Raw genomic sequence first — 7,543 nt, 5'->3', positions numbered from 1 at the left:
AGGAGAGAGAGCCAGGAGAGGACAGAGACCTAGAGAGGCAGAGAGAAGACCGAGAGAGAGAAAGCCAGAGAGAGAGAGAGAGAGAGAGAGAGAGAGGGGGACAGAGGGGGAGAGGAAGCAGGGGACAGGTATGTTACCCTAAGAGGGAGAGACTACAGAGAGAGAGATCAGGTAGAGAGGAGACACTGTGGTCACTAACTACTGCATATTAACAGGTATGAGAGAGAGAGAGAGAGAGAGAGAGGGAGAGAGAGAGAGACAGAGAGAATTATCAGAGAGAGGGGAGAGAGACAGAGAGAGAGAGAGAGAGGAGACAAGAGAGACAGAGAGACAAGAGAAAGAATACAGGGAGACCTGAAGAGAGACAGAGAGACAGAGAGAGGAGATTAGTACCAGTCCTAACAATACTGAAGATCATAACACAGTGTTTAGAGAGACAAGAGAGACCTTCCTCTCTTCTCCTTGAGAGAGACAGAAGAGAGACAGAGAGAGACTTTTCTCTCTCTGAGCTCTCCTGAGAGTCATCACAGGACTTTCTAGAATCTAGATCAACAGGACTTTCTACATAGAGAGAGTTCTCTTGGCAGAGAGAAAGAATCCAGAGAGAGAGGAACCGTCAGACATCTGAGAGACAAAAAGAGACAGAGAGAGAGAGAGAGAGGCAGAGAGAGAGACAGAGAGAGAGAAAGAACGAGAGAGACAGAACGAGAGAGAGAGAGAGGGGACAGAGAGAGAGCAGGGGGATAGAGAGTGGCAGAGAGGGAGAGACACAGAGAGAAGACAGAGAGAGAATAGAGTAGAGAGAGACAGAGAGAGAGAGGGAGAGAGAGACACAGAGAGAGGAGAGACAGAGACACAGAGAGAGAGAGAGGACACAGAGAGAGAGACAGAGAGAGACAGAGAGAGAGAGAGAGAGAGAGAGAGAGAGAGAGAGAGAGACAGAGAGAGAGACAGAGAGAGAGACTAGAGAGGGGAGAGAGACAGAGAGAGAGAGGCAGAGAGAGTTCTAGATGAGAAGAACGAGAGAGAGACAGAGACAGAGAGAGAGACAGAGAGAGACAGAGAGAGAGAGAGAGAGAGACAGAGAGAGACAGAGAGACAGAGAGACAGAGAGAGAGACAGAGAGGAGAGCCAGAGTTCAGATGAGACAGAGAGCAGAGAGACAGAGAGAGAGAGGAGACAGAGAGAGACAGAGAGAGAGAGGGCATCAAGGACTGTTCTACAAGAGAATAGGGTCGTCAACAGGACTGTTCTACAGAGAGACAGAGAGAGACAGAGAGAGAGAGAGAGAGAGAGACAGAGATATAGAGAAAGAACGAGAGAGACAGAGACACAGAGAGAGAGACAGGACTGTTCTACATAGAGAACAGATAGAGAGGGCAAGAGAGAGAAAGAATGAGAGAGAGAGAATAGGGTCGACAGGACTGACACATGAGAGAGAGAAGAGAGACAGAGAGAGAGGGAGAGGAGACATAGAGAATAGACAGAGAGGAGAGAGAGACAGAGGACTGAGAGAGAGACAGAGAGAGAGAACAGGACTGACACAGAGAGACATAGAGAGAGAGAGAGGACTGACAGAGAGACACAGAGAGAGACAGAGAGAGAGGGCAGATAGAGAAAGAACGAGAAGAGGACTGTTCTAGAGAGAAGAGACACAGAGAGAGAGAGAGAGACAGAGAGAGACAGAGAGACAGAGAGAGACAGAGAGAGAGAGAGAGAGAGAGAGAGGCAGAGTTCTACATAGAATAGGTTTGCATTCCAGATACAGACTTGAACGTTCTCTGCTTGTCCTGACTGTTCACTGTCTCACAGCGACTAGAGGCTCCCTAGAAAGCGCCAACAGGACTGTTCTATATAGAGAATAGGGTCTCTGTTCTACAGAGAATAGGGTCGTCAACAGGACCGTTCTTAGGTCCCAGGACTGTTCTACATAGAGAATAGGGTCGCCCAGGACTTCCCCTTCAGGGACTGTTCTAGAGAATAGGGTCGCCCTGTTCTATATAGAGAATAGGTCTCAACAGACTGTTCTACATAGAGAATAGGGTCGTCAACAGGACTGTTCTACAGAGAATAGGGTCACAACAGGACTGTTCTATAGAGAATAGGGTCGTCAACAGGACTGTTCTACATAGAGAATAGGGTCTGTTCTACAAGGAATGGGCCTGTTTCTACAGAGAATAGGCTCGTCTACAGGACTGTTCTACATAGAGAATAGGTTTGCATTGCAGATACAGACTTGAACGTTTCTGCTTGTCTGATCACTGTCTCACAGCGACTAGAGAGGCTCCCTGAAAGCATCACTTCTCTCTCCAGAGACTCATTTTGGTCCCAAATTGAAACCTCTTCCCCTTCCTCTCCCTACACCTCCTCCCTCTCCCTCCTCCACCTCCCTACACCTCCTTCATCCCCCTCCTCCTCCACCTCCTCCCCCCCTCCCTCTCTCCTTCCTCCTCCTCCTCTCCCACCACCCTCCTCCTCCCCTCCTCCTCCCTCCCCCTCCCTCCACCTCCTCCTCTTCCCCTCCCCCCCTCCCTCCCTCCCCCTCCACCACCTCCTTCCTCTTCCTCCCCTCCTCCACATCCTCCTCTTCCCTCCCCTCTCCTCTCCCTCCTCCTCTCCCTCCTCCTCTCCCTCCTCCTCCCTCCTCCCTCCCCCTCATCTCCCTCCTCCCCCCCACCTCCCCTCCCTCCCTCCTCCCTCCTCTTCCTCCCCCTCCACCACCTTCTCCCTCCTCCTCCTCCCTCCCCCTTATTCTATATCGTGTCTGTACTTCAATTAGTCAGACACAAGAGTAATGATGCTCTGGGAGAAATGTAATTCTGTTAAAGAGTTATTATAATGGCAAATTAAATATAGATTGACACAACATAATTAAATTACAACATATGGGGCTCGTTCCTGAAGATGAGTTTAGATTAAAGGCTGTCTAACAGAAAGTGGGACAACATCTACGGCTAGCTGCTATTTAGCATTTTCATATTACCGTAACACTATACTGTATCTTTGTAATCATTTAGTTTCAGTTCAGGATAACTAACAGACTGTCATTTAGTTTCAGCTCGGGATAACTAACAGACTGTCATTTAGTTTCAGTTCAGGATAACTAACAGACTGTCATTTTAGTTTCAGTTCAGGATAACTAACAGACTGTCATTTAGTTTCAGCTCAGGATAACTAACAGACTGTCATTTAGTTTCAGCTCAGGTTAACTAACAGACAGTCATTTAGTTTCAGTTCAGGATAACTAACAGACAGTCATTTAGTTTCAGTTCAGGATAACTAACAGACTGTCATTTAGTTTCAGTTCAGGATAACTAACAGACTGTCATTTAGTTTCAGTTCGGATAACTAACAGACTGTCATTTAGTTTTCAGCTTCAGGTTAACTAACAGACAGTCATTTAGTTTCAGTTCAGGATAACTAACAGACAGTCATTTAGTTTCAGTTCAGGATAACTAACAGACTGTCATTTTAGTTTCAGTTCAGGATAACTAACGACAGTCATTTAGTTTCAGTTCAGGATAATAACAGACTGTCATTTACAGTTCAGGATAACTAACAGACTGTCATTTAGTTTCAGTTCAGGATAACTAACAGACTGTCATTTAGTTGTACTTTTCAGTCATTTTGTTTGTTTGTCATTTCGGATTTAGTTTGCTGTTCAGGATAACAGTAGTACTTACTGGTGGAGTTAGCTGTTGTGCTGGACCAGGTATCAGTAGTATTTCTGGTGCAGTTAGGAATGGTGCTGGACCAGGTATCAGTAGTACTTACTGGTGCAGTTAGGAGACGGTGCTGGACCAGGTATCAGTAGTACTACTGGTGCAGTTAGGAGACGGTGCTGGACCAGGTATCAGTAGTACTTACTGGTGCAGTTAGGAGACGGTGCTGGACCAGGTATCAGTAGTACTTACTGGTGCAGTTAGGAGACGGTGCTGGACCAGGTATCAGTAGTACTGGTGCAGTTAGGAAACGGTGCTGGAATGGTATCAGTAGTACTTACTGGTGCAGTTAGACGGTGCTGGACCAGGTATCAGTAGTACTTACTGGTGCAGTTAGGAGACGGTGCTGGACCAGGTATCAGTAGTACTTACTGGTGCAGTTAGAAAACGGTGCTGGACCAGGTATCAGTAGGTACTTACTGGTGCAGTTAGGAGACGGTGCTGGGACCAGGTATCAGTAGTACTTACTGGTGCAGTTAGGAGATGGTGCTGGACCAGGTATCAGTAGTACTTACTGGTGCAGTTAGGAGATGGTGGACCAGGTATCAGTAGTACCCTGGTGCAGTTAGGAGATGGTGCTGGACAGGCATCAGTAGTACTTACTGGTGCAGTTAGAGACAGTGCTGGACCAGGTATCAGTAGTACTTACTGGTGCAGTTAGAAGCGGTGCCAGACCAGGTGCGTTGGCCAGACAGTGTCTGGTGGGCGGCCTGAGAGGAGTATCCATCCACAGGAGTAGACTACAGAGTGGGTGAAGGTCGACTGGCCGACCCGGAAAATACGGCCGTGAGCAGGTGTCCCCCCAACACCACAGTGCACCGCGCTGGGTGGAGGAGAGACAGAGAGGAGGGAGGGAGGGAGGGAGGGAGGGAGGGAGGGAGGGAGGGGAGGGAGGGAGGGAGGGAGGGAGGGGGGAGAGGGAGGGAGGGAGGGAGGGAGGGAGGGGAGGGAGGGAGGAAGGGAGAGAGGGAGAGAGAGAGAAACAGAGAGCGGGAGAGAGGAGAGAGAGAGAGAAACAGAGAGCGAGGAGAACGAGAGACAGAGAGCAAGAGAGACAGAGACAGAGAAGAGAACGAGAGACAAAGAGAGAACGAGAGACAGAGAAAGAGAAGAACGAGAGAGAGAGAGAGAGAGAAACGAGAGACAGAGCGAGAGAACGAGAGACAAAGAGAAAAGAGACAGAGAAGAGAGAGAACGAGAGACAGAGAGAGAGAACGAGAGACAGAGAGAAGAACGAGAGAGAGAGACAAAGAGAGAGAGAGAGAGAGAGAGAGAGAGAGAGCAGAGAGAGAGAGAAGCGGAGAAAGAGCGCGAGAACGAGAGAGAGACACACAGAGAGACAGAGAGAGAGAGAGAGAGAGAGAGACAGAGAGAGAGAGAGAGAGACAGAGAGAGAGAGAGAGAGAGAGAGAGAGAGAGAGAGAGAGAGAGAGAGAGAGAGAAGAGAAAGAGCGAGAACGAGAGAGAGAGAGAAAGAGCGAGAACGAGAGAGAAAGAGAAAGAGACAGAATTAAGGAGGGAGTTAAAAACACTACTTGCTAAACACTGATCTAATGTCTTTCTAAGAACATAAAATGACTCATCAATCCAGATGATAATGAATGTTTTTGGTAGCAGGAAACTAAGAGAGGATTCTGTTCTGTTTCAGTGTGTCTCTCCACCAGTGTCTCTCTGTTATAGTTCATTACCAAAATGATTTCCCTTCTCAAATGACTTAATTGTCTGTAAAATTGTTAAATGATTTCGATGCAGGCAGCTATAGGCTGTAGAATTGAAGCTGGTAGGCAGGAAGGAAGGAGAGGTGTCCCCAACTCAATCACTTCCCTGACACGACGAGGCCACTGAAAGAGGTTGAATGTGCTCTGAATGTGTTGGCTGTTATACAGTTATTATTATTATTATTATTATTATTATTATTATTATTATTATTATTATTGTTTTGCACCCCATTATTTTTATTTCTACTTTTGCACATTTTCCACTGCAAATCGACCATTCCAGTGTTTTACTTGCTATATTGTATTTACTTTGCCACCATGGCCTTTTTTGCCTTTACCTCCCTTCTCACCTAATTTGCTCACATTGTATATAGACTTGTTTATACTGTATTATTGACTGTATGTTTGTTTTTAATTCCATGTGTAACTCTGTGTCGTTGTATCTGTCGAACTGCTTTTTGCTTTATCTTGGCCAGGTCACAATTGTAAATGAGAACATTCTCAACTTGCCTACCTGGTTAAATAAAGGTGTTCTCAACTAGCCTACCTGGTTAAATAAAAGGTGTTCTCAACTAGCCTACCTGGTTATATAAAGGTGTTCTCAACTAGCCTACCTGGTTAAAATAAGGTGTTCTCAACTAGCCTACCTGGTTAAATAAAGGTGTTCTCAACTAGCCTACCTGGTTAAATAAAGGTGTTCTCAACTGGCCTACCTGGTTAAATAAAGGTGTTCTCAACTGGCCTACCTGGTTAAAAAAATAAAGGTGTTCCCAACTAGCCTACCTGGTTAAATACAAAGGTGTTCCCAACTAGCCTACCTGGTTAGATAAAGGTGTTCCCAACTAGCCTACCTGGTTAAATAAAGGTGTTCTCAACCAGTCTACCTGGATAAATAAAGGTGTTCCCAACTAGCCTACCTGGTTAAATAAAGGTGTCCTCAACTAGCCTACCTGGTTAAATAAAGCTGTTCCCAACTAGCCTACCTGGTTAAATAAAGGTGTTCCCAACTAGCCTACCTGGTTAAATAAAGGTGTTCCCAACTAGCCTACCTGTTTAAATAAAGGTGTTCTCAACTAGCCTACCTGGTTAAATAAAGGTGTTCCTAAATAGCCTACCTGGTTAAATAAAGGTGTTCTCAACTAGCCTACCTAAAATAAAGGTGTTCTCAACTAGCCTACCTGGTTAAATAAAGGTGTTCTCAACTAGCCTACCTGGTTAAATAAAAGGTGTTCTCAGCTAGTCTACCTGGTTAAATAAAGGTGTTCCCAACTAGCCTACCTGGTTAAAAAAGGTGTTCCTAACTAGCCTACCTGGTTAAATAAAGGTGTTCCCAACTAGCCCTACCTGTTCTAAACTAAAGGTAAAGGTGTTCTCAACTAGCCTACCTGGTTAAATAAAGGTGTTCCCAACTAGCCTACCTGGCTAAATAAAGGTGTTCTCAACTTCAGCCTACCTGGTTAAATAAAGCTGTTCCCAACTAGCCTACCTGGTTAAATAAAGTGTTCCCAATAGCCTACCTGGTTAAATAAAGGTGTTCCAACTGGCCTACCTGGTTAAATAAAGGTGTTCCTACCTACCTGGTTAAATAAAGGTGTTCTCAACTGGCCTACCTGGTTAAATAAAGGTGTTCTCAACTGGCCTACCTGGTTAAATAAGGTGTTCTCAACTGGCCTACCTGGTTAAATAAAGGTGTTCCCAACGGGCCTACCTGGTTAAACAAAGGTGTTCTCAACTGGCCTACCTGGTTAAATAAAGGTGTTCCCAACTAGCCTACCTGGTTAAATAAAGAGACCTGGTTAAATAAAGGTGTTCCCAACTAGCCTACCTGGTTAAATAAAGGTGTTCTCAACTAGTCTACCTGGTTAAATAAGGTGTTCCCCAACTAGCCTACCTGGTTAAATAAAGGTGTTCTCAACTAGCCTACCTGGTTAAATAAAGGTGTTCCCAACTAGCCTACCTGGTTAAATAAAAGGTGTTCCCAACTAGCCTACCCCAAGTTGGCTAAATAAAGGTGTTCTCAACTGGCCTACCTGGTTAAATAAAGGTGTTCCCAACTAGCCTACCTGGTTAAATAAAGGTGTTCCCAAACTGGCCTACCTGGTT

This window comes from Oncorhynchus keta, unplaced genomic scaffold (assembly GCF_023373465.1).
Source record: "Oncorhynchus keta strain PuntledgeMale-10-30-2019 unplaced genomic scaffold, Oket_V2 Un_contig_4015_pilon_pilon, whole genome shotgun sequence".
NCBI lineage: Eukaryota > Metazoa > Chordata > Actinopteri > Salmoniformes > Salmonidae > Oncorhynchus > Oncorhynchus keta.
This window is presented reverse-complemented; position numbering follows the sequence as displayed.